Raw genomic sequence first — 26,785 nt, 5'->3', positions numbered from 1 at the left:
TTCAAAGTTTCATATGAGCTTTGCTTAGCTGGTGCTTGTTCTAAGAAAAAAGAACGTATGTGCCGTGAGGGTCTGGCTGTCGGCAGGCATTCGCATCCTGGGGTCAGGGGAAGCAGCACTAAAGACAGCGTTTCAAGTACAAAGTCTTGTACAAAATTCTCTGTATAAAGCACAGAAGAGAAAATATTCTAGAACAACCCCTGTGAGTGAGTCACAAAGCAATTCTTCAGGGTACGTGAAGGTCCCAGAATGAGCTTGCAGACTCCAAGTAGGCAGAGCACAGATTTACCCAAACATACCTGGATGCACTGGGCACTTAGTGAGCACCTACTGGGTGCTTGGTCCGTACCAGGCTCTGGGGAGAGAGCGGGGACAGGTAGAGGGTTTGTCCTGTGACCGTGACCGCTCGCGCACTTGAGGCCCCCGGGCCGCCACGGGAGGGACGCAGAGCCGGCTCCTTGGGGCTGACTCGCTCTGGACTTGATGACACGCACACCAAGTGCCGCTCAGACCAGAAGACCTTTGTCGTTTCTGAATCAAAGCTGGAGTTTCCTTGCACGACACAGAATTCCCAGTTCTGCTCCAGAAATTGACCTTAAACTGCAAAACATAAGAGGAGGAATGAAAACTTCAGCCTACCTGGAACACAGCAATGGTTTAGCTGATTCAACTCAAAAAAAGTCCTGGGCAGCTGGTGAGGTTTCAGACGGCTGTTGATACAAACTTTCATTTTTACCCACAAATCCTGAAAAGCAACATGTTGAAGGCAATGGATGTCTCTAACATCGTCCTCTTGCCTTCCTTGGGAATTCAACATTAAACAATGAAGAATAATATTTATCTCTTTCAAGAAAATTGTGAAGATAAATACACAGTGGGTCACATTGTTCCAAGACTTACCTGGAACAAGTAAACAGGTTTTCCCCTGTGTCCAAAGAACAAAGTATAAAACTAATCACTTCGGGGGGATGGTGGGCACGCCTCCTCCTCCCCGACATCTGGTCAGACCAGGTAGCCTTTGGTCCCAACACTCCGTGGACCCGTTGCTGGAAGCATCTCGAAGCCCCTTGATGCTTCATTGAAGAGCTGCCATGGCCTCGTGACAGTTATACCGTATCTTGCGGGTAAGGACACAGGACAATGCACTAGATTAATACTTTGCCTTCTTAATCTATTAATCTACCACCTTTGGGACATGATTTTAAATCCACTCCAGAGCAAAGTGACTGAAAATCACTCTGGTCTGACAGCTTTAAAAGATCACAAGTGAAACGTGTTAAGAAGGTCTCAACCCATCGATACGGTGCAAGGATGGCTCTCTGGAAGTTTCCCTGGCCTGGTGATGCTTCTACACCCTCCCGCTGGGAGCGTCCAAAACAGACAATCATGCACCAGCAAGAAAATATTTCTATTAGACAGAGTTAAAGGGGCGAGTCCGTGTTCTGTCAGATCTGGGCCGAGGATATTTATTACTGCTGAGGTTGAAAATCCTCCGAGTTCCTGGAAAAGATGTGCTTCCTCCTTGCTGGGGTGGGCCCTGGTATCATCTGAGACAGGGAAAGGGTGGGGGGGATGCAGGCCAGGAACTGAAATAGATGGAGCCTTGCAATGTGACAAAACAGAAAACTTATTTATAAAAAAAAAAAAAAAAAGCTTCTATTTTGATGACACTGAAGTAAAGCATTTCTGTATTTTTAAAACCGATGACTGAGCCCCTGCTTCCCTTGTCAGTCTCTGTGCTCAATGGCCAGGGTCACCCCCATGGCCAGGGATGGCCTCCCTAAACAGGCTCTGCAGGCATCTCTCCACGAGCGTGGTCTGCGGAGAATGCCGAGGAGGTCCCCAGGCCACAGGCGGCCCCGGCCAGCCCCCAGCCAGCACGGGGGGATAACTCACAGCTCTCAGCCTCCCCAGTAGTGGGAAGATGAGATAATACGTACAAAACCTCACTTTTGTAAAGCAACTGTAAATAAAAATTAATTTAAAAAAACACCTCACTTTCTCCCGTGGTCAAGGGCCCACACTGCACATTTGGCCATTTGGCTGCAAATCACAAAGTGTAGGAACCTCTAGGGATTGGCTACGTATGGAGGAGAAGGAAGAGGAAGCATCACCGCCAGAGATGGGTCACCTGGGAAAGCAGGAGGGGTGGGCTCCCATAAAGAAGGAAAGCTGCCTGGGACGGCCTGGGGGCTGCGGACAGCGGCCTGAAGACGCTGCCTCTGGACAGGACGAAACAGCTCAACGGGACCGACTCCAGGCGGCTCAGGTGTCCTGTCGTGGGCACAGAGAGGGAAACGTGGACGCTCCTTCTAGGGTCTGCCAGAGAATGGAGGGAAACCGGACGGGTGCGTGGGGATGGCAGGGGCCGGGAGGAGGTCAAGGGTGTGGGCTGGCCATGCTTACAAGGCAGAGACAGCAGGCACGTCGGCCAGCATGGAGGCACGGGGGGCAGGTGACCCCCGGCACAGACGACGTTGTGCCCATGATGAGGCTGGAGCAGAAGCTTGGGGGCCCTGCCCGCTGCAGCCCACCTTGGAGGCCACCTGTGCAGGGGGCTCTGCTCCGGCCAAGGCTTCCTGCTTGACAGCCCTCCTCTGTGCCCGGGAGCCACCTGCAGCCACTGGGCTGGGAATCAGTGGATAGATACCCAGCTCGCCTACCCTCGGTGGCCCCGCCAAGACACCAAGACTCCCACCAAGGAGTCTCCTGACCCAGCCTCCGGAATCACCTCCCAAATAAACTCCTTGTCCTCAAATCCTTTACTCAGAAGCTGCTTTGGGGTCACTGCAAGCGATTATGAGGCATGAATGGGGGAAGTGTTAGCAGAATGCCTCCTGGAAAAAAACAAAAGGACGGTCAGGGCTGTGCAAACGGGCAGACAGGGAGACGTGGGGTCCCCTCGGGGGAATTCAGGGGAGGCTCAGGGGGCAGAGTAGAGAGGGATTCAGATCTCAGAAAATGCCCCCTTTTGCCCTTTTAAAAGAATTGATAATGATGCTGAAGAAGAAACGCCATGCAGTCAAGGTTACCAACGTTGGATTCCATGATTAGAAACAGGGAAAGGCTGGGTTCAGCCACGTGCAGGACACGCAGCCCTCCTGTAACAACAGTGCACTTTTTAAAATTATCATTAATTTTTACTGGAGTGTGGTTGCTTTACAATGTTGTGTTAGCCTCCACTGCACAACAAATGAATCAGCCAGACACATACAGATATCCCCTCCCTTTTGGACTTCCCTCCCATTTAGGTCACCACATATACATTATTGATACTATGTATAAAATAGACAACTGATGACAACAACGCACTTTTATCAGCAAGTCTAGGTGGATTTGCACAATCCAGTGAAGCTTCCCTTTTCTTCCATCAAGTTGCCCTGCAGGTTAGAGAGAAACCATCACTGTTCTCTCTCGCCCGGGACATATTCCTAATTAGTTTGCTTTTTTTAATTAGAAGAAACTCTATATCTCCGCCTTGTCCCCAACTTTATGGGCTCCTCCAGATGTTGAATAGGAAACAAGAAGCCCCAGAAAAACAGCTGGATGTTAAAGACAGCGAGAATTACCAACAGATCAGTTTGGAAATGATGCCTTATCCTCACGTTATCTCTGAGTAACCACTGCTGTGGCATTTTCCTTCTAGAAGGACCGAGTGGTGTGAGCCTGGGGCAGGACGTCCACTCTCACTGTGCTCTGATGTCTCCTGCGCTTACTTCCCTGGGGTGTGCCCACGCCACCGCCTGCCCCTCCTTACGGTCGCTGCCCAGCAGCTCCCCCGGGCTCACGGGGCCTGGCTTCCCTCCTCTGGCTCTGCAGATGGATTAGCCGAAGGCTGTGGGTGGAGGTGCCCTCTCACCCAAACCTCCCACCTTCAGCCACTAATGCTAACCTCCCCTCCATCAGGCTGAGAGTGATTTGGCATCTTTTCCTTAGAAAACCACATTTCTCAGGTGACTTAGAATTGGTAGAGATGTCTCCCTTCCAGACCAGTGACTTGCCTGCTCTGGAGCGAGAGCCTGGAGTGAGGAAACCTCTGCAGGAAGGCATCTGGAGTCCACAGCGGTGACCTCAGCCGCTGCTCAGGGCCGCTGCATGGGTGTCTGTTGAGGGACTGTGTGAGTGTGGGACCCTCCCTCCTCCCCCAACCCCTTCGGATGGAGGTCAGTTGGGATCCAGAGCACAGGCCAGCACCTCTAAGGCCCTCATCCTTGGTCACATGGAGCTTTCTCTACCAGGACTCACTCTTCCAAGAAGACGAGGGGAGATGACAGGGGGCCTGCTGGTGTCAACCCAGCAAATGCTGGTCGGCTCTGCAGCACCTGGTGGGGAGGAATTGCAACTCGTGGACGCCTGGCCAAGCATTCCCTTCTTGATTCCATGGAGAAGAATGACCTTGGTTCTCATCTTCTTTGAAGAAAGAATTCAGCAAAGAGACCAAGGCTGTGAAATAGAAACAGTGTTTATTTAAAGCAAAGTACATGTGGAAGGGCACACGGGTGAACTTGGAGTGAGTTATGCGGGCAGCAGGGGAGGCTTAGTTTGCTTATGTGGGGACAGTTTTCTGGGTTGTCTCCGGCCTATCATCTCACTTGTGCCCACATTTGGTCTGACTCAGGGTCCTTCCAGGTGTGTGCGCATCTCTCAGCCAAGATGGATTCCAGCTGCCTCTTCTCCCTCCTTTTGTCCTTCCCCTAGACTGAGGGTCTTCTCTGCACACATGTTGGGCTGGGAAATCCACAGGAATGCACCCAATCAGAGCCCATCGCGAAGCATCAGCAGGAGACCAGCTGCAGCTGCTTCGCCTGGGGCCTAACTCCTTCCTCAGCCTGAGTTCTCTATCATTCCTGAAATGATTAAAGCAAAATGTATGACAAAAGCAAAACCCAAAGTATCTTTCTTTCATTTTCATGACTGCACTTATATAATTAACATACATAATAAATAAATAGATATTCAAGTTTAGTTAAGTTCAGGATAAGTTCATGGTGATAAATACACTCATTTATTACCAAAAAATTGAAAAATGAAATAAAAACACCTGTGTGATTTGACTAGCCCATAACTGTCATGTTTTGGATATTCTGTTTCAGTGTTTTTCTATATGCAAACTTTTTCATAAAATTCCGTTTATTTACGGTTTCTATGACTTCATGTCCTGCTCCTTTCATTTACTGTCACAAAAAAAAATTATATGTTTGGTCTCTGCTCATTATTTTTTGTTTAAAATAAATGACTTTGATGTTTCAGTCTTTTGCTGTCTGAATTATGTTTAGTTTACCTTGTCTTTTCTAAGAAACTGCAGGATATATTTCTTCTGCCGTCAATTTTTCACATGATTACTTTAAATTTAGAAATGTGTTAATTCATATTTTATCATTAGAGTCAGAAATTACAATCATCTTAATCTCTTCATACAAGATAAAATTTCAGTCTATTTTTACCATTTCCCAACATCCTAGATTTTCTTGACCAAGTTTGAGGGTTGAGACACGAGTTACCCTCCTTTGAAGAGCTGGGGTCTTCCTTTCATTGTGGTTTGTAAACACCTCTCCAACCTCTTTCTGGATTTACTTGATATGTACTTTCTAAGACCCTCTGCCAAGTCTGGGTCTGTCTGCCCCACTCTGGTTTGCTTCAACCCCCAGCCTCCTTATGCCTCCTCAAGTTGTAGAGCTTTTGTTTTGTGAAGAAGGCAACCACGCACCCTGCTCTCTGAGCACTGTCGATCTGGGTGGCTTGTCTGTGGGAATGGAAGCTTTCAGCTGCAGTAACAACAGGCCCTACTCCAACAGGCTGGAGCAGCAGGGAACACCCAGCTGTGTGCAGGGGTGAGGGAGGCCACCCGGGTGCTAGATGGAGAAGTTAAATGGGGCCATGGATGTCGCAGGTGTGTTCTGCCTCTCTCTCTGTGACACAGACGACCAGGGTCGTCCTAGGCTGGAAGCCCTCATGGTCACGGCAGGGCTGCCAGTGCCCAGCAGGACTGCACACCTCTTCCCTAGTCATGTCCTCTGGACAGAGAGTGGTTCATGTGTCACCATCAGAGTGTTTTCCAAGCAACCTCCACAAACCTCTCCTGAGCTCTCATCGTCAACTCTTGTTCCTCCCAGGGGTCAGGCTTGGCAGGGATAGGGTTAGTCCTAGAGCAGTCAGGGCTGCTGCTAGACGAGGCTTGTGACCACACAGGGGGAGCATGAGGAGCCCCCAACACAATCTGGGAAGAGGGAGTGGGGAACACACCCTCCAGGACAGAGTTCTGCTGACTTCCTGCATAAACAGCCCATTGTCTGGGCCCACGACGATGCTAGAATAAGTGTATTTCTTTGGCCTCTGTGCAGTTGGGGAGGCCTAACCTCTGTTCCCTTTATAGAACAGGAACTTTTGTTGCAACTCTGTAATTTAAAAAATGATAGAACTGCAAGCAGTATTTCTGCCTGGAATATTCTAAGCATCTAAAATTGCCTTCCTTAATGAAAGAAAATTTTCTTCAATTTTAGTTCTAATTATGCTTCCCTTTTAGTTGCCCTAGCTTTTCCTACAAGGACATTTATAATTCTTAGTCTAGATTTTTTCTCTGCCCTATCTTTATTTACAAAGAATATAACAATTAGTTTCATTTATTCTGCATATTAAAAAAAAATGTTTCTTATTGCAGTGAGCCAATACCAGAAGTTAGTCATAAGAATACAAACGCCCATCACCAGGGGGAAAAGCAGTATTAATAGTGAACCATGTATCTTTTGGTCTTTTTTCTATGTGATGTACATCAAGTCACGTGTTAAACAGTCATCAAATACTTCTTGGCAACCTATTACGTTGGCCTTAGAATATATCCCTCTGAAGGTATACAGAGTGCAGCGCTTAAAAATTAATCAAATTGGTTATTTTTCCCCTGTACTTATATCAGTGTGATCTACATTTATTCCTATTTTGATGTTGCCGTTTATCTCTTTTAAGATTGGATTGTAGTTTTGCCACGTGCAACATGTCTTGTTGCAAACATCAGCCGGCACTCTGCACAGAGTTCTCCCCCTTACACCCTCCCCACTCCCCTCCTGAGTGACCACTTTCACCATCGGTCCCCATGGGCCCTTTCTGTGTTCCATTTTACCAAAGTAAGGAAGATGCTGACCTTCTTATTTCACCTTCTCTCTGATTACACATGTAACATCCTCACCCCTGAGCATTTGGCTTCACAGCGTCACCATATCCTGCTCTGGGGTTGGGGGACAGTCCTCCACACCCCTTCCGCGTGTGGCCACACGAGTTTATGGTCACCTCCCCGACGGGCTCTCTGTGTTTGTTTCCTGTGATTGCTGTGATAAAGCACCGCAAAATGAGTGGCTTACAACACCCAAAATGTTTTCTCTCCCAGCTCGGGGGGCCAGAGTCTGAGATCAAAGTGTCAGCAGGGCTATGCTCTCTCCAAAGGCTCTAAGGGAGGCTCCTTCCTGCCTCTTCCAGCTTCTGGGCGCCCAACACTCCAACCTCTGCCTCCATCTTCACGTGGCCTCCTCCTCTGTGTCCCTCTTTCCCCCTGTCGTCTGTCTAATCTCCCTCTTAGAAGGACACCTGTCACTGGATTTAGGGTCCACCCAGGTAACCAGGATAAGCTCCTCATCTCGAAATCCTTAATTACATCTTCGAAGACTCTTTTTCTGAATAAGGTGCCATTCTCAGGTCTGAGGTCAGGACGTGGACAGTATTCTGGAGAACACTGCTCAGCCCACTGCAGTTGGTGGCTTGCCATGTCTTACTGTAGCAAACACCACCTTGTGCACACGCCGCTTTGTGCTGTGTAGATAAATCTCTGGCACAATTTCTAGAAGAGGTGTTGAGACTTGAAGGGTGATTGCCTGCATGGTTTTGTTAGATTTTGTCCAATTCGCTTCCATGGATTGCATTTCTCTTAACACAAGTGACCTTGAACATCTATCCATGGGTGTAAAGGCAATTTGTATGTGTTTGCATTTTCAGTGAAATATCTTTTCATGTTGTTTGTCCACTTTTCTTTTGAGTGTTTTGGTCTTTTTTTTCCTTGATTGTTTAAAACATCTTAAAATTTAAGGTTTTTAGCCCTCAAGCTAAGATAGGAACTGTTGATATATCCCCCAGTTTGCCATTGCTTTGGATCAAGGCAGTTTGGGAGGGGGTAGATTTTTGGGCCATGCAAACATTTATATGGTGTTGAATTTATTCATTTTTTTCTTATTTACTTGAGTCTTTATTTGGATCGTAGTTGGAAGGCTTTCACCAGTCAGGTTAAAAAGGAATGTGTGCTCTTCCAATGTACTTGAAGTCTCATTTTTGTGACTGACCCATTGTGGTTTGCTCTGTTGTTTAGAGGGAGATTTGGGTCCAATTTTGCCTTTTTCCAAATGGATGTTCAGTTCCCTTGATGTCATTTACTTTTACCTTGTTGGTATGAGATGCCACCTTTGTCATAAACAAAGTCCCCTGGGTTGGTCTCTCTACTCTGCCCCTAGGACCCATTTGTCCAGCTGGGTGCTAGAGCTATTAGTTACAGGATTTATACCATGTTTGCGTGTCCTTCTTCCTCACTCCTCTTTTTGGAATTTTCATATTCTTACATGATTATTTGTCCATACAAACTTTAAGGTCAACTGCATGTCTATAAAAAATACCTGCTGGCACGAGTGTTGGATTTATGCTAAATTCATATATTAACTCGGTAGAATTAACTCTTCTTATCCAAGATCAAGGTACAAGTCTACCTCGGAGACTTTGAAAAGTATTTGAGAGTTTCCCCATATAGATTTTACAATTTCTTATCAAGGGCATAAGAATTTCATGTTCTTAGTTGTTTTAAACAAGATTTTCTCTTTCTTTACGTTTTCTAAGGGGCCGTTGTGGGTCCATAGGAAGGAGATTGATTTTTGTTGGTTAGGCTTATAGCCTCCTAAATGTTCCTAAAGGCAGCTTTTAATTATTTAAATAATTTGCTTAGCTCTCAAAGTCATGTTGATAAAGGGATAAGAGTTGAATCTTCTCTCTAAACACACGGATATGGTAGATAAAGATTATTCAATATTTTAAAAAATGCACAGCCACCCATGAAAGCAAGCAAGGAGAATCCCTGTGGCTGGAAATGGGTGGAGTGCATCGTGATGCCGGAGGCTGGGGCCCATGGTCACAGTGGACCCAGAGCAAAACAGGTCCTTGAGATCAGCGCTCACCTTGTGCAGGGCCGGACTTGGTGGGTGAGAACTTTGGGTCTCGGCAGGAAGCTGCCCATCCAGGAAAGGGTTGAAATTACCCACCCCTCACTCACTCCCACACACTCAGGGTTGAGGTTGGGAATGAGTTTCCTGCCCAGAATGAGCCCAGCCACGCATTCAAATCAAGCCAGGCCCCCAGTGCACCTGTGTGCAGCCCCTGACCTGGGCTGTCGGGGCAGGATGAGGCCGGACCAGGTGCCTGCCCCGGGGACTGCGTTCCAAGCAGGTGGGAACAGTTGGCAAAGGACCCTGCAGGAGAGGCCCTGCTCAGGATGAGCTCTTAAAACACAAGGACTTGAAAAACAGTTAACAGTCCCATAAATGGGAGACGTCAATAATGATCAAAGAAATGTTCACATATTGAGGTGTGGGGAAGTCATTCTAGCTTATACATGAGATAACTTGAATTTTCTTCTAACTAGAACAGCCTGTTTGCGGCCCGTCAAACACACATTGTGCATCTGCTTTAATGATTAAAGAAAAGGGCACATAGACTAGAAGGAAAGAATGTCCATGTTAAAAATAAAGATTAAATGCCCCTCTTGCTGGACGCTAATGCTGGTCCTCCTTTGACGATAAGACCCCCTTCCCGGGCACCTAGGCCATACTGACTCACTGGGTATGTGCAGATCTTTTTTTTTTTTTTAAACCAGGAATGCCTCCCTGACTAGTTTGATGTTCTTGGTTCTGACGAGACATAAAACTGTGCTGAAAACCGTGCTTCTCAGGAGCAGCTCCGCAGAGTAATCTGAGAGGCTGTCTCCCAGGCTATAGTCCTCAGTTTGGCTCACATAAAACTCTTTTCCATTCCTATTATACATTGTTTATTGATTATTTTCATCCGACAGTAAGGAGGATATAGAAATAGCCGAGCGGGAATTCCCTGGAGATCCAGTGGTTAGGACGCCTCACTTTCACTGCTGAGGGCCTGGTCAGGAAACTAAAATCCCTCAAGCCATGTGGTGTGGCCAAAAAAGAGAGAAAATAGCAAAGCAATTTTCAAGAAACACTAAGCTAAGCAAGTGTGTACTACATTCTCAAGTAAATAAAGTAAAAATCTTCTTTGTGGAAAAATAAAACAGAAGGTTATAAAGCACACATAGGCAGATTAGAAAAATGGAAAAACTGGAGACAAAAAATAGCAGTGATGAAACTTATCCAAATTCTTACATCCAGATCTCAGGAGGAGGGCTGGGCTGTGTAGCAGGCATTGTGGAGCCTGTTGGAAAAGGTGGGTGGTGGGGCTGGAGCCAGTGGGGCCCCCGGCTGTGCAGCCACTCCTGCACTGAGGTCAGCCCAGCAGCCAGCAGGGTGGTCTGGTCCAGAGATTCCTGCCTGCAGAGGGGGGACAGCAGGGTCCCAGGGGTCACACTGGCGCCTCTGGCTCCAGAAAGTCTTCCCCTTCGGATGGAGCTGCCGCCCCGGTTGGGTCTTCGGGTTTGATCAGGCTTCATGCACCACCACCACCACCACCCCCCCTCCCCATGGTTTGGCTCACTCCTGCGTTTAGGCCAGTTCCCGGAAAGAGGCTTCTAGAGCATCTGCCCACCCTGCAGCCCGTGCCGGCCACTGGGCCTGCATCCTCAGCAAGGGCATCCACCCCGCCGCAGGCACCCTGCCTGGCCCTGACCAGCAGCGAGACCCCGGGCTGCGGTTGCCTTTCGGAGGAAAGTTAGACTTACTCTGGGATCCCCTAAGGGAAATCTTCTCAGAGCAGAGAGAGTTCCCCCACGCCCTGGGCCCAGACCCCTTTGATGGGGTGGGGAGGGGCCTCTGAAGGGAGCTCCCAGCTGAAGGCAGGTGAGGCCTTGGATGTTGTAATTGATGGAGACCCCTGTTCACACCGACGGGACAATTAGCTCGAGGTGACCCTTTGTCCAGGACGGACCTGCCCCTCAGGAGACCAGGGAAGGTGCAGGAGGCAGCCTGCACTCCCGACAGGCTTCCATCCTCCCTATCGAGGCATCCAGCCTCCCATCACCCCTTCGGGCAGTGGAAGGTCTGTTTGAGCTGCAGCCCCTTGCCCGTAACCCTTAATCCGGTGACACAAAAAGGGAGCTTCAGCGTTCAGGAAGGAGTCTGAGAGTTACAGCGAGGGCCTGGATTTCAGAGCCAGGATGGAAACGGGGAAGATAGAATCAGACAGGACCCAACCCCCTCCTCAGAGCACTTTGCAGGGGGCACTCCAGCTGATTCCAGGGTTTGGGGTATCTCCACAAACTCTTGGATCAGATGCCCTCCCGGGAGAAGCAAAACCACAATAGAATTACCAGAAGACAGATTCTAGAGTTTCAATCGCATTTTTGTGAAGTTCTGTACCATATACATTCAATTTCAAATGTCAGCACTTTTCTTTTTCCATCTGATAGGCAAATGTAGAACTAAAAAACAGCCTAAAACCAAATCTAAGACAAAAAATAAACCATGGATTTACAGAATTTAGCATATCCTTGTCCTCAAAGATGAGGTTAGTTCATGCACAGTTTAAGCAAAATACCCACAATTACAGCCCCAGTTGCATGTTTAGTTACAATTCACGGAGAAGTGATCAGTCAGTAAACTATCTCATGGTTAATAAACCATTGCATGGAGGTGGACCCTCCGTGGTAACCACGCCCAAGCATTTCAACATACAGTTCCTGGTCTTGTTGCTGGAAGCTTCCAGCCCACCTGAACGCCCAGAGTGGGTCATCTCACAGGTGCACAGACACAAAACAATTTCTACAACTTACACTTTAGACCATTGTTCAGACTCCTACTTCTGACAATGTTCAATGTTTCATATTAGCTGTTTTTAAACAGCAAAACCAGCAAAGAAAATATTATGCAAAAAAAAAAAGAGAAGTATAGTTCTCTTGCACTGTGCATTGATGGAATATTTACAGACGGGCTGTGTACGGAGGCCCTGCCATCAGCATATTTAGAATAATCATTTTCAGAGCCGGGAGATGGGCCGGGCGGGGCCTGCTCTCCTTTGGGTGTTGAGGAAGGACCACTGGAGGAATGGCAGCAAGTCCCCTGTGGACCCCACTCAGGAGCACGATGTCAAGGTGGGGATTCTACCTCTGGCTTCAGTATTACTCACGAATTTAAAATAACAAAGTGTTAAAAAATATATCAGAACAAGTAACTGCTAACGATAAATGCATCAAGGCGGTGGAAAGGATTACATTTAAGGTATTAAAATTGAAGTTGATGGTGATCCCACATTATTCATTACTCCAAATGGAGATGCCTTTAAATTTATATTGAATTCGATTTAAATGCCATCAAAACCATGGTTGACAAAGTACTGACGGATGGATATTTTAGTCTGATTCAATAGCAGTAAACCTTATTTTCTTACCTTGAGGCAGGTGACGGCGTTTTTATATGCAGTAGGTGGAACTGGGTTTGTGGTAACATGCTTCTGATTTCCATAAAATAAAATTCTATCTTTAAAAAATGATTTTCAAGGGTTTAAGTCTTGAACTCTGAAAACATTTCTTCAGGGTGCTTTCTGCTGCGCTCATTAATTTATACTCTGAAATCCAAAAGCTTTCTTATGCTTCTCTTCAAAATATCTTCTGGTTTAGAATTAACAATTAGTCATCTTAAAGGTTGTATGTTTGATGTTGATATTCAGTAATATTTCAACTTGATTTTTCCACTTACAGCTCTTGGTTATAGGGGAAAAGGGCCTTATACAGAAATTCACTTGGAGTTGGCGTTGAACGCATGTGCGTTAGGTGAATGAATGAAATGAATCAATAATTGATTAATTATAATTAACTAGTCTCTGTAACTGTTTCTAAGAAAGGCAGCCTTTTGTCTGTCTGCTAGAATAGCCCTTGGCTTAAGAGTTTACAGGCCTCATCACAAAAAGATACAGGCAGTCCCTCTGAAGAGATTATTAGTGACATAAATATTGATTATTACCGATGCAGGGAAATAGATAGTCATCTCTGGGCTGAGTCCTTCAGCCTCTGGCTCTATGTGCTTCCGTCTAAGCTCCTAGAATTCAGGGAAGGTTTTTCTCTCCGTATCTCGTTCCCAGTGTGCTGTCTTTCCCGGAGATGTACAGGAGGTCCTGTGGTGGGATCACACTCTGTCAGCTCTTCCTCGTGTATTATTATTTTCTTTAGCCCAGTATATTTTTAATTCCTGTCGATTCTTCTCTAGCTAATGGCTCATTTCGCCCCTAAACCAAGGCAGCCACAGCTTCTGGGGAAGGACAGATGCAACTGAAGGTCAGGAAGCCATGGCTTGGCTGTGACTTTCAAAATAGCCTTTACAAAAGGGAGGGGGGGTCCACGAGATTTGGGAGCCAGAACTTCAACTTCAAAAGCCAAGTCCTTGATAAATAAAAAAGGCCCACAGACATTTTCCATTTTGCCTCGTTGAATAGAGTGGGTCCTGTAGCCAAGGCTGGGTTGCAGGGACCTCTGAGGAGTAAACACACAGCTTTTCCAGGCTCTACTGGGGGAGGGGGGAGGGGGAAGGGGCTGGGCATGAGGGACAGCCCACAGTGTGGGCCACAGCCCTCTAGCAAGCTGTGCCCAGCCCTGTAAACATGCGGGGCCGGGACGTGGGCACAGGCGTCTGCCTCAGAGTCCGTCCCAGGCTCTCCAGGCTGCTGTGCTACGTTCCTCCCTGTGTCTCAGGTACGGCCACTCTGGTGATGAAGGTTGACAGCTCACAGAGACACTGTGCACAGAGGTTTACATTTTAACCATCCCTCTCCAGACTACTGAGTGATGCCTTCGGGGGAGACATTGTCACAATCTTAGTACAATTAGCATTATCGATTCTTTCATCTCCAGGATGGAAGGGCTGCATCCTGGGGGCCAAAAAGTAGGTTTGGGTCCTCAGGTTCCACGTGCCATAGCCACCTTCTCAGGGGTCCCTGAAGGGCCACCCAGTCAAAAGAGTGGCCATCAATCCAACCTTGTTTTAGGTGGTGACCACTTCAAGTGCTTAATTTTGATTGCCCCATTATTTTTATAAATGTTTAGAAATTTTTTTCCAAATGTATTTTTTAATTAATCCAAAAATGAATCATTTAAAAAAATCTGTAGTAAGAGGGAAGAAGCAGTGCGGAAAGGTGATTCATTTCGGCATAAAATCAGTCACTTCTGGCTGAAAAGCAAAGATCTGTGACTGACATATAGAGTATCGGGAAAATAATCTCAGAATGGGTTTTGTCTGCTTCTTGGCTTTGCAGTACCGAAACACAGATTCAGAAATAAAAAATAACTTCATAACATAATGACATGTCTAAAGTACTGCATTTTACTAACCTTTCACATGAGTAATTTAGAATAAAGTCGCTATGTGATTATATAGATTTACATGTTATTTGTCAATTAGAAATATTTTATTTTAAAGGAATATGGATTTGTTTTACTTATCAGAATCCCAATATACACATTCATGAAATTACTTACAAACTTCACTTTATACTTTTGAATTATCCCAGGCTCTGGAGGCTCTAGGGAGTCACTAAAACTTAGTAATTCTGAGTAGAGTATCCCTGCCTCACATTTAAAAATAGAAGCCATAATACTCTCTAGCTTTTGCCAAATTGCAAATAAGTGAGCAGAGTGGAGAGTGATGTGATGAGTCAGAGCTGAATATTCTCAAACCCAACAAGTGTCAAAGTGTGATTACACAGCCTTACCCTGGGGTCCCGCACCCTCAGCTCTGGCCCGGAGCCCATCTCAGGTAGGCAGGCACCAAAGTCAGGTCCATCTGTGCACCCTGGAGCATCTTTGAGGAAAGCCAGCAGATCCCAGCTTTGTAAGTAACTTCATAACTGTGTCTCTTGGGATTCTGATAAGCAGAACAAATGCGTACTCCTTTAGGAATACGTTAGGACACATTGTTTTAGTTACTGTGGATATCATTATGATTAATTTGGAAAATACAAAACATATAAAAGACAAGCCAGAGGATCACGGCCTCCTCCTCTTTCACTCTCAGCCAGAAGAACCCTCACTGCCCACCTGGTCTTCACTAGAGCCCTGTGAGTCCTGGGAGCTCCTCATTCACTGAATGTTGAGCCCCCAAATCAAGAAGAATGGCCAGGTTGAAGGAGAGTGGCCCTCACCCCAGTGGCATGTCCTGGCTGCACTAACATGTTGCTGGGACATCACATAGGAGAGGGTTTATTCCCCATCAGAACAGAAACAGAGCCGAGGTCACATGTGCCAAGGTCATTCCATCTTGTCATAGTGCATAGTGACCACTGACCTGTCTGCACAGGAGAGAAGGGAATTTACTGATGGAAATGAAGGTGGGCGTCTGCAGACAGGAGACCCCAGCGTCCCATCGCTCTGGGCTAGGGGGACCCTCCTACACCCTGGTCACCTCAGGGTCCACAGTGCACCAGGACACCAGGCTCCAGCACTCAGCAGTGGTCCATTTATTGGTTTAAACAAACCAGAACTTCCAATTCACCATGTTGGCACTGTAGCCAGAGAATGTGAGGTTTCAGGACAACTGCAAAGAGAGCATAGCGCACTGGAGAAACATTTTGGAGGAAAGGCGTCCTTCGTATTCTAAAGTAGAGTCACAGAAAAGACACAGCATCTCGCAGGCACCAGGCACGTGAACAGACCACCAGTTAGTTATACTTGTACCTGGCATGCTGACTACGGTTTCTTTCCCCAACCATCTTGGGACTTCAAGCTCAATGAATTTTAAGGGGTAATTGTACTTGGCAAAACAAAGACTTAGCTGGAAACGATTTTGACAATCTCCAGAACTTTCAGGGTGTGTAATATGTATTAAAGCATGTCAAAAGTTAAGCCCATAAGTCACAGAACCTCTCCTGGATTTGGATTCCAGCTCAGGAATGAGATGATGAAAGTATAAATACGCAGCCAACTGCGCTGAGCACCTCGGAGAGTTCCCAAGCTCGCCCTCAGCCAAGTGGCAGGAAACAGCTGGCCAGAATTTCTGAGTGCCTTTAATGAAGAGGATTCTTCGTTGTTCGGATTTGGTGATTAAATGGAATAAGACTAATATTCCTTAGTGGGTTTCCTGAGAGAAGACTGTCCTGGAAGACAACTGGGTCTGTGAATCCATCCTGGGGCCCGACATGGCAAGGGCAGGGGTGGGGGGACCACACTTGGAAATCAAGCTTTTGGTCACATGGTTCTTGTCAGTGTGCTTTTTGTCTTTCCACACATTTCAAGAATCTTTCTTAGACCCAGCTAAGAAGTCTGGGCTACTTTATTTGTTGGGATTTCCTTCCTCAGAATACAGTGCCAAGGATTTGTAAAACAGTCTCTGTGTGGGTCCGTGGATGCGTCATGGCTGGTGGAATTATGGAGTGAAACTACGCCGCACTCAGGGCAGAAGCAGGAAGACTGGGAGCCTCCAGAGGCCAGAACGCCCACAAGGGCACTGCGGAGACGTTTCCAGGCCTTGGGAAGTTTCTCTCCATGACGGAAGAAGCTATGATCATCACCAGTCATCGCTAGCAGCTCAAGGATGAAGTTTGTACCGATGAACTGTTCACTGAAACTAGGAACAGTCCCCATGGTCCCCGCGTTTCCACTTAATCAGCTTCTGTTTCACTCACCTTTTAGGGTTATTTATTCTTTCTTGACAGACAGAAATGGAGGCCTGGGGTGGCGGGTGGTGGAGTGTCCGGCTGGGCTGCCTCACCCCACACTAGGAATAACACAGGCCAAGCTCCGTGCTGGTTCGCTGACCCTGCAGCCAGGCACCCTGGCTTTGCTGCGTGAAGCCCCATGGAAATGAAGGGTCCCAAGTAGAACACAATTGAAATCCTGGTCACCTATCAGAAAAGCATGAGCCATCACTTACTTGCTCAAGCAGCGGCCTTCAGACTGTTGACCGAAATCCTCAGAAAGAAATATGTTGTGTTATCTACACACACACGTGCGTGTGCGCACACACACACCTCTGAAATACAAGTTCACAAAACATTCCTTATATTCCCGGTGATACTTTCTCTTCTATCCTATTTCATTTAAGGAAAACTGGACACACAGTGGATAGAAACCCACAGTTTGAAAATAAGCCTGAATTGCTTAGACCGTCTTGCATATTCACAGCTGCATCCCTACAGATCCACGGCCACAAGCATCTGTCCACTAGGCTGTTTCCACGTAGGGTGAGACACTTCCGCTTCTGTAGCCACAAGAAATGTGTATTCAAGAGACACCGAGCTAGATTCTCAGTGTGGTTTCTAACCACCACTGCTGACTGAGCCCGTGTGTAGTTGAATCTATGACTTGAGCTTTCATCCAAGGTAGTTTAAACAACTTCATGAAACAGATGGGTGTTATCAGCAAACTTCATACGGGACGTCCTTTGTTTAAGGAGCTCTGACTAACTCCAAAAAGATCACATGTCAATCCAGAGACTCTTGGGATTATAAACTCTTAGGTCTAGAAGAAATCGAATTGGTCCTCCTTCGCAATTCTTATTTTATTAATTAAAAGGAAAGCATCTGTGGACTAAATTGTCCCACCCAGCATCTGGTACACAATGGCAGTGCAGTTATACGAATTGAATTAATGAACTTGCCAACGTGGGCAGGGTCAAGGCCACACAACAGGCACCAGGCTGGGGATGCAGACTTTGGATCCACGGTGGTGTGTGTGGGAAGTTCTGGGTTTGCACCACAGTGTCCGTGGTCCGAGCTCACCTTCACACCGGGAGAGGAGCCGCTTGCCCACAGCCAAAGGCGCTCCCAGCAGAGTGAGCAGAATTATGGCAACTCTGTACCATCTGCACATTCCTGCGTGGCCTCCCACACCTCTGAGTTGAGAGATAAGATGAGGTCCTGCTTCCCCAAAAGGCTTCATCTCTCCTAAGCTCGTCTGGAAGGCAAACCCACAACCCTAGCCTCAGGAGCTCCATGTTTTGATGAGGTTGGAAAACATGGTTGGGGCGGGGGGTGGGGGGGACATGGAACAGGAAGTTTTGTTTAATCTATATTCACACCCCTGAGATGGCATTCCCAAGGGAAGTTAAAATAAGACTTTGAAATGGAAATTGCTTAAGAAGGGCCACGCAAATGATAGGGAGGGGCAGGAACCCACAGGGCCCTTCTGCCTCCTTCTCACCCCTGGATGTGGTTGGGAAGGTATTTCATTTGTAAAATCCAAGGTCATTTTAGTCACTAGTGAGGTGCTTGTGAGGAATTATTAATAGAAATTGTGAACAATTCCACTCAGACAGAACCCTGATCTATCTGCCTGTGACAAGCAGAGTGTTAGGGGTTCTGAGAGCTTTGGATAACAACAGCTGGTTCTTCTCATAAAAACGGGGCACCTGTCAGCTTTTCCGATGAGGAACTTTCACGCGAAGCATACTAAACTCTCCTCACCCGGCTGCCAGAGCCCTGCCATCGGGCAAAGGTATTTTTAAATGTCTTCCAATATATTTTATTACCTGCAAGGGCAGCAGAAATAGTTTGTCAATGTGTGACGCCCTCCTTTCCCAGCACGACCCGAAGCGAGCCAGCAGCTTAGAGATGGCAAGCCATCACCCTAATCGCTTTTGACTTTTTTCTCCAAAACCACATCATGAAAATGCTGCACTATGAAAAAAGGGGATTGTTCGCAAGGAAAAAAAAAAGCCAGGGTTTCCGTTCAGAGTGCACAGAATCTCCTGCCGCTCCGTGTGCCACCCTGGGCTGTGGTCAGGGTGACACCTGAACCGTTAAGGGTGATGGGCTCCTCCCCAGTCCTGGGACAGCCAGGTGACCTCAGAAAAGGCACATGGTCTCTGGGACGCAGCCCCAGGTGATGCTGATTCCGCCTTCCTGCCCCCCCAGCTGTTGGTGCATTGATGAATTAATATTTGTAAAGTACTGAGAACTATTTGCAGAGGGTCTCCGGGGTCAGGAATCACACGCCTTCTCTCAGAGTGAGAACGCATGAGGAAGAGACGTGCAAATACGAATCAGGCTAAATGCCCGTTGTAAGTTACGAGTCCGCCCTAATTCTTAGTTTCCCGTGAGCCCGCGACTCCGTGAATTCAGATGTCCTCCCTAAAACCGGAACACAGAAGCTCCGGGGCCCACTTTCGATCTAGACAAACAATTAGCCAGGACATTCTTCTGTTTTACCAACAAAGGTCCTAAATCAGTGGAGCTCCCCCTGGCTTTCTTTTCAATGTTATAAAGTCTCTGTCAGTTTCCCCCCTTCTACTGGAAGGTTACATCACTTTCTTTTTCTTCTCTATTTCGTTTTAGGTTTGGAATCACATTCATGGACAGTAGACACAACAGCTATTTGCCGTCTATAAGGTTTAGGAACCTTTCTGAGTTATCCCTCCAACAAAGAATTCTATAATTAGCACAGCAGAGTTAATAATATTCAATGAATTGAATAATACATTACATAATCCTTAACAGTATCAGAAAATCTTCTGATTGTCTGGTGTTTCACATGGGCTCCATTTTACTTATTTTTGTTTTTGTTGTTGAAGTATAGTTGATTTACAATGTTGTGTTAATTTCTGCTGTACAGCAAAGTGATTCAGGTATGCATATATATATATATATATATATACATACACACACACATTCTTTTTTATATTCACATGGGCTCCATTTTAAACACAGCCTTTTCATGAGAAAATAGTCTTGAATTTGTTACCACCATGTACACTTTGCAGCTAAGGAATTCTAGAATGAAAACAGACATTCCTTCCAGATAACACATTAATGACTATGTCATCTGATATTCTTTCAATTTTGTAGAATTGCAGGGCTGCCTGATCCGGGAAGGCCCCGAGTCCCAGTGCCTCTGTGTGGATATGGCTTTAGGGATGGTTTCCTATGACCTGCTTCTGGCACGGGTGAGACGGAGAAGGCTGGGGAGTTGAGGGAGGCCGCGTCTGACCCCTCACTCGACGAGCCCTTCCCACGCCTTCTCAGATCACAAGATACTCAATAAAGGCACATTTAAAATGTGGCTTTCAAACTACTCCCTCTTACAATGATTCCTTGGGACACAGGAGTCAGACACGGGGCCAAGAGTGGAGCCAACAGCAGGTAAGGGAGAGTTTCTCCCGGGACGTTCCCTGCCCCCCACAGGGAAGAGACACTGCATCCCCGCTGCCCCCAGGGGCGCTGTCAGGGGGACCAGGCGGTGCCCGGAGGGGCGGGGACGAGGACAGCCCCCATGGAGAGGCCTGGGAGCAGGATGCCCAGGTCACACAGCAGGAGGGGCACCCAGGTCACCAGGAGGCTGTGCTGGGGGAAGACGACCTCAGGCCCCAGTCCCAACCCTCGCCCATCACTCCCCAGAAGCACCCCGCTTGTTGAGCCCCTAGTGGTGTCTTTACCCGTCATCCTGAACTTGAAATATTTACTTGTGTTCAGAATCTGGAGATGCGTGTCCACTGAAATTAGGCACATGGACCCTCCTCACTCAGCTCCCGATGTATCTGAAAGAGACAGAGTAACGCAAGGAAAGAGTGAACTCCACTCGGGCCTGTCTTTCCCCAGGCAGCTGGTGCAAGACAAACGGTGCCGAGTTGCTGACGGGTGATGAGTGACAGTCCCCAAATATTCCTGAAATACTCGGTCAACTTGATACATCTTGCTTAAGGGCTGTTACTCCACATGATGTAAGGTAGACATACCTCCTGCTCCAAATTAGATTGTGCAGGTGAGGCAGGAATCTGAGGGGCCCAGCTTCAGTGTGCAATTAGGGGAGAATCACGGTCTGCCCTGGGAACTTAACAAGGTGTGTGTTTGTGTGTGTGTGAAACCAAAAGGCAAAGATATTGTGCCTGATTCCTAAGGTTTGAGCAATTTCAACTACTGTTTGTGCCAAGAACACTCCGTTAAAAAAAAAAAAAAAAAAGGAAAGGGATTTACTGGAAAGGGCAAAGAGATGGCACCTGCCTATGTAAGTTGAGGGAGCCTGGGGGTCGTCCTGTGGAACTCAGGTCAACTGGAAGCTAACAGTTTACTCTTTAGAAGAGAGTAAATTCAAGCAATGTTTGCATAAGCCACGGCTCTAGACTTCATCTCCCTTTCACATTTTGATTTATTCTTGGAAATTTAAACTCCATGGGTGAGTGTGTGTGTATGTGTGGTGTGTGTAGAAAGACACACAGACAGACAGAAACAGAGAGAGAGAGACAGACACAGACAGAGACACAGAGAGAGGTATATCATATCAAAAAACTGTAAGGTCTCAGGAAAGAAACCAAGGGCTAAAATTTTAGTTTCCAGTTCCAGAAGATAAAAGGCCAGAGGCCCTCTTAGCCCTCATTCGCTGAGCCCGGGCAGAGAGCATGTGAGTACCCCTGGAGGATGGCAGAGGGTGGTTCCCCACCAGGTGGGCCCCCGAGGTTTGAGGGCTGAGACCACCATCATCCCTGCCTTTCTGCCGGGCAGTGGTTTGGATGTTACAGTGTGTCTGTTTGTTTCTGCAAACCCTGAAGCCCTCTTTTGTGAACTTGCTGTAGAAAAATTTAAGGAGAAAATGATGCTGGCAGCTGCGCTACTGAAACCAAGAAGGACTTTCCACCATTCCCCACCTGCAGAGGAAATTGCAGGCTGCACGCAGGATATCACGTTGCTGTGTTTGCGCCTGTCTACAGGTCCAGTGGGCGTTTATTGGGCCACTCCCTCTGGCAAAGCTGAGACACGAGGATGCATCACCCCCGCCACCCTTGGTCGGCCCCAGCCCATTGTCCTCACTTCATCCATGACCTTCGTTTGCTCAAAGGCCCGCAGCAGGGGAGGCCAGGGACAGCGCTGAGGGCCTGCGTTGCAGGGAGGGGAAATAGCCTGGAAAAGCAGGTCTCGGCTGGACCACTCGAGGAGCGTGGGGTTGGCGTCTGGCCCACAGTGGAATCCACAGCACAGCCCTCGCCCCGGGTTAATCTGGGCAACTCACAGATCTCAGGTGTCTCACCTGTGAAGCCAAGACGACAATCATGACTCTTTTGTAGTGTTGTAGGGAAGATTAGGTGAGATAACCCACAGCAAGTGCACAGAGTAAGCACTAACTAAACACCGGCAGCTACTTCCTTTACTTATTAACTGCGTGTCCTCAAACAAAACGTTCAGAACTTCCGGTGCCCCCTGTGTACCACGTGAGGAAAGTAGCATCAACTCAGAGAGGGCTGAGGGATGTCGTTTAAATGAGATACTGGATGTGGTCTGCCAGGTGAAGGAGATACAGCTAATCCACAAGGATGTGGGTCAGCTCTGCTTGTAAAGCATCTCCAGCCAAAAGACTCCCCACCCCATGCAAGTTCCATGAGATTCCCCAGTTTCTCTTCCAAACTACTGAACCTTCCAACTCCTTAACTTCACCCAGATCACTGGAATAAACTGAGGTTTAGACATTAGCCATAAAAGGTACGTGTGTTTTAGATGAGTGGGTCTATTTTGGGTCATAGAAACTGACACGTAAGGATGGAATGGCTGTGCCTAGCAGTGGCTGAATGAAAACTCTCCCGGGTCACTGGCAGCTCTCAGTCCGTCCAACCTCTGTCCTCTGAGACTCCCCCCACTACACCTGCTCCATTCCAGAAGCCCAGGGCTAAGTCAGCTGAAGCACGACACAATGATGTCTCCCTCCACACATTCCACGTGGGATAACCGTGCCGCCACCACCATCACCCCAAAACAAAATTTCCTCAGAAGCCAAAGAGTAAACACACCTCTGATCTATTCCTTTCCCAGCCCAACATTGTCTGAGTTATGAAGCAAATTAGTAGCCACTGATTAAACAACTAAACTACTAGGTTGAGAGGAAAGTTTTCAAATGCACTAACCTATTTAACTTTTCTTTCAAGGCCACTCATTAAAATTAATAGCAGTTAACGTTAATAAAAGTCTCTTTTTCATCATTGAGTTGCCCACCCGATCAACATGTGTGTGTGCTGAGGCTTGTGAGGTGGAAAAGGGGATGGAAGTAAAGCCGTGCTTCACGGAAAGCTTCCCCGCCCCTCAATCCGGTGCCTGTGTGGACAGACGCAAGCACACCCACACACGCATGTGCACTCACACCCACACACACGTGCATACACACATGTGCACACACACATACGCACATCCACACACACGTGTGCACACCCGCGCACGCATGTGCACTCACACCCACACACACACGTGCATACACACACGTGCACACACACACGCACATCCACACATGCGCGTGCACACCCGCACACGCGTGTGCACGCGTGCACACACACACACACACACACACACTGTTCCCTGCAGTTTTAAGTTTTTGGCTATAACATACACAAAATGTATTTATAAGCAGAGTTGTCAAATTAATTGATGTAATTGCTAAAAAGTCATTGCTTCTTCCATGGCACTTAAAAGCCCATAACTTCAGTAATGTAGTAAACGAACTTGTTTTATCCACGTAAGCCCCCTTTGAATTTTTACCTAACAGGGATCCAGCACATACCCCAGAGAATTTTACTAGAAGATGTCTCAGGTGAGAAGACATGTTTTTGCTCACTTCCTGCATAAAGAAAGCTGGAGGCGTGCAGGAGATGGCCAGTCATCACCGCAAGGAGCCGCCAGCAGGCGGCTGGACGGGAACGGAACCCCAGCTGCTCCCTCTTCGGCTTCTCACCTTGCAGACACTTCACCTGCACGTGGCATTTCAAGACTCCAGGATCATCTCACAAGTGTTTCACAGGACACATATTTAAAATAGATGCTAGTCATCTGCATCTAACAAATTGCGCTAAAGAGCAGTTGAGGCAGCGCCGTGTGGAGGGGGTCCAGACGAGGTCAGAGGTCACAGAGGAGAGAGAACACAGGGTACTGGCGGAGACCACGGCTTTGTGGTCCTGGCCTCCAGGACCTGTCCTCACTGCCTCTTGCACCCAACTGTCTACACTACTTCCTGCACCGGACTGTTCACACTGCCGCCTGCACCCAACTTTCTGCACTGCCTCCCTCACCTGACTGTCTACACAGCCTTCCCCTGCAGCTAGCAGTATGCGCAATTTCCCAGCACAAAGATGTGTTTTCAAACAAGAGCAGGCAAGGAAATGAGGAGGATTATGCAGGAAGCTGGCGGTCCGGGTCCTGCTGGGGGGTGAGAGTCTCGGGTCTGATTCTGCAGGCAGCTGGGTCCCCCCTCAGCCCCTCCACCAAGCGAATGTAAGGTCTGCGATATTTTGGAGGTCAGTGTAGAACAGCTTGGGGCAAGGAGGCCTCCGAAGCAGGATCCCAGTGCTTGGATGTTGCAGGGGGCAGACAGAGGGGTGAGGGCCACAGGGAAGGCCAAAGACAAGGATGGAGAGGCAGCAGAAGGGGACAGAGGAGGCGGACCTCAGGCATCGCTTTTCCACTATCACGTGTCTTCCCATCAGAACAGTTTTGGGACTTCCCTCGTGGTCCAGTGGTTAAGACTTTGTCTTCTAATGCAGGAGGTGCTGGTTCAATCCCTGGTGGGGTAGCTAAGATCCCATAGGCCTTGCAGCCAAAAACACAAAAAACATTAAACAGAAGCAATATTGTAACAAATTCAGTAAAGACTTAAAAAACCTGTTGAAAGGACAATGTTCAATTTCATTTGAGTCTGTGGCTTAGTGCATCTCTTGTTCTTCCTTCTCAATAAGTTCTCTCTGCTTAGAGCATAAATTACTACTTGAAAGTCACGGTCTCTTTGAACAAACCCCGATGTCTTTCCACAGACATGCCAGGTAGCCACCATGAACGAGAAATGGACAGGCCCGGGCTCTGGGCATAGGATTACTCTGCTCTGTGCTGGTGGACAAAGACCATGGACCGAAGACCAAAGATCACTGTGTTCCAAATACATACTTCGATGGTTGCACAGTGACTGAAATTCTCAGATGCCAATAGGAAGCTCCTAAGAAACCCACGTCCCCTAGAGGTTTATGGTGGATTCTAAGGGGCTCACTGATAACACGCTTGGATTCACTGGTGGGACTGTGAATCAACCACACAATGAAATCCAACAAGAAATTATTCAAAACTCATCCTGCTTCTCCTGCTTTTAATTCTTGTTGAACTGAAAAGTAAGTACTTTAAAGAAACCCAAGTCCACTACCAAGAGCCCAGGATTCCAACATGAACCAATTGGAAAGCAGCTTGCGCAGGTGACTACACGTCCCAAGATTCCAGACCTCAGGAAAAGCCTCACGACCAAACCTATCACTTTGATTCTATCATATTGTTCCTTACCTTTTCTATCTGTAAACACTTGAGTCGACAAATATTCACTGTGTTGAGTTCACAACAAGGCAAACCTAGGAAGGCTCCCTACCTATCGCGTTCCTGGATCTCAGAGCTGGCTGAAGCTGGAACACACAGACTTGTAAATCAAACTGTCTGCACAAAAGGGGTCAGGGCCCAAGTTTGAACACCAGCATCCCTCCTTCCTGCTGAGTGTGGTGAAGGGTGATCTGTGTGCCCACAGGGCTAAAGCCTCTTCCTACCCTGGGTATCACTACCTATAATGCAGACACTTCCCTGCCTCTGATGGAAACCAAAGGGCTTTCTGATCACCCTGTGGTGGCCATGCTAAGCCACTGTCTCCACACAGCTCTGTTTGCAGGACGTCAGTGGCCTCTGGAAAAGTCTGACACTTTCAAGAGCTTGTGGGATCATCACATCCCCGATCTGCCCTGAAGGAAATACACCCATGTTACAGAGGCCCCAGCTCTGTCTCACAGGGCTCCACCACTCGAATGCTGCCTGAATTTCCACTGCAGGCGTTTTCTTTTTTCTTGTTTTCTCTCCTCAGTCCTGCACCCATGGCCCTGCCAGACCAATGGACCCCCAAGCTCTTTCCAGGTGACTCCAGTGCCATCCTGGCTTAAGGTCCATTGGATTAATGCATGAAGTCACTTAATGTGGAACATAAAAGCCCTGAATGTGGGTGACTGTCAACAAATCCATGCCAAGGTAAAGTGACCGTTTTAAAAAAGCAGCGTTTACTTATGAGAGGAGCATGTGATTTGGGAACGGGTTTTCACGAGAGAAAGGCGAGATGGAGGGCTTGGAGGGCCAACCTTTGGTGGGAAGGACTGTTGAGGTCTCTGTGTATAAAGACAAGGTCTGCCTGCTTTCTACCACAGGGTGATGGGAGTCTGGCTTGAACCCAAGCCACCTTTCACCTCTAATTCTATCCACTCACAGTCACTAAATTCAGTTCTGTCAATTCTGCCTCAATTTCTCCCTTCCATACACCTCTCCTCCAAGCCATGTACGAAAAAATCTCACTAGACAAATATTTTTAATGTATCTCATCAGTAATAGTCTTGCCAGACTTAGCAAATAAAAATAAAGAACATCCAGTTAAGTTTATTCTTACTTTTTGCATGTGGTTTACTATACAGTTTCTGTTGAAAATATACTTAAATGTACACTTTGAATACAATTACTTTTTAATTTTTGAATCATTATTGTCAGTGGAACACAAATTATATGAAAATCTTGATTACTACAAGGGAAGGAGTGATCCTGCTGCAAAGAAGACAAGGAAAAAAATGAATAAATATATAATTTATGAATTACAGTCTTTATTACTAATCCAAGCTTTGCCACCCCTCAG

General features: G+C 47.3%; 1 protein-coding gene across 3 annotated transcripts in view; it reads right to left on the bottom strand.

Annotated features, from left to right (window-relative positions):
* Positions 1-4,441: 4,441 nt before the first annotated feature.
* Positions 4,442-26,785, bottom strand: part of IRX2 (iroquois homeobox 2) — a 38,252-nt gene continuing 15,908 nt past the window's right edge. The window contains exon 5 of one of the 3 annotated variants that reach the window (XM_082456097.1): positions 4,442-4,847. The gene's annotated coding sequence lies outside the window, so the exon portion shown is untranslated. Of the gene's footprint in view, positions 4,848-26,509; positions 26,698-26,785 lie in introns of those variants that run through there. The other 2 variants (XM_082456095.1, XM_082456096.1) reach the window with 2 other exon arrangements.

Source organism: Balaenoptera physalus (assembly GCF_965194825.1).
Source record: "Balaenoptera physalus genome assembly, chromosome: 3".
Classification (NCBI taxonomy): Eukaryota; Metazoa; Chordata; class Mammalia; order Artiodactyla; family Balaenopteridae; genus Balaenoptera; species Balaenoptera physalus.
This window is presented reverse-complemented; position numbering and strand designations above follow the sequence as displayed.